Consider the following 671-nt stretch of genomic DNA (forward strand, 5'->3'; position numbering starts at 1 on the left):
AGGCTTTCACCTGGGAATAACTTTACCTCAGCACCCACAGTGAGGTGACATGTACTATATATTCCAGTTTCTGAACCCTGCTTGGATGGAGTGGAAATCAAATGCTGGGTGAATTCATTCTCCAGTTGGGGCTGGTAAATCGCGTTTCCTTAAGTGCTTTTGTGGATATGGTTCAATTTGTTTGCTCAATCTTAACAGAAGAATGGGGAATTTTAGGCCAGGGGGTTATACTTCTGTGGAATGGGCTGTGGAAGCTACCAGCAAGTGTGTGTAAATATTGATTCTTCAGGGAGGTTAGGCTCACAAAGTTTCTTTAGTTTTTTATAGCAAGTCATGGAAAATAAGTTAAATTTTTGTTCATGTAGTGGCTTGTTTTTTGTTAGACAAACATGATTGATTATTGATTAATGAATAAACTTTCTACTGAAACTTTGTTGGATTGTGAATGAATGTTTAGATGGAATATCATTTTGACTCTCGTCTACTTATTTTTAGAGAAATATTTAGATATGTTTGGGGCAACTTTCCCATTGTCTTTCTTTCAAATCACAACCAAACTTTCGTTGCTTTTTTTTTTTTTTTTTGCTTTTTTTCAAAAGTTTTGGTAATGGGAAGCTATTTTTGAGGTGGCTACAAATTTTTTAAAGGTAATTGTAAAGTTGATGAGAAAA

General features: G+C 34.9%; 1 long non-coding RNA gene across 1 annotated transcript; it reads left to right on the top strand.

Annotated features, from left to right (window-relative positions):
• LOC114580652 lies at positions 1 to 442 on the top strand. The gene is made up of 2 exons (XR_003702150.1): positions 1 to 134; positions 217 to 442. It is a non-coding gene; the product is annotated as an uncharacterized LOC114580652 (long non-coding RNA).
• The last annotated feature ends 229 nt before the right edge of the window (positions 443 to 671 follow it).

This window comes from Dendrobium catenatum, unplaced genomic scaffold (genome assembly GCF_001605985.2).
Source record: "Dendrobium catenatum unplaced genomic scaffold, ASM160598v2 fragScaff_scaffold_1159, whole genome shotgun sequence".
NCBI classification, from domain to species: domain Eukaryota; kingdom Viridiplantae; phylum Streptophyta; class Magnoliopsida; order Asparagales; family Orchidaceae; genus Dendrobium; species Dendrobium catenatum.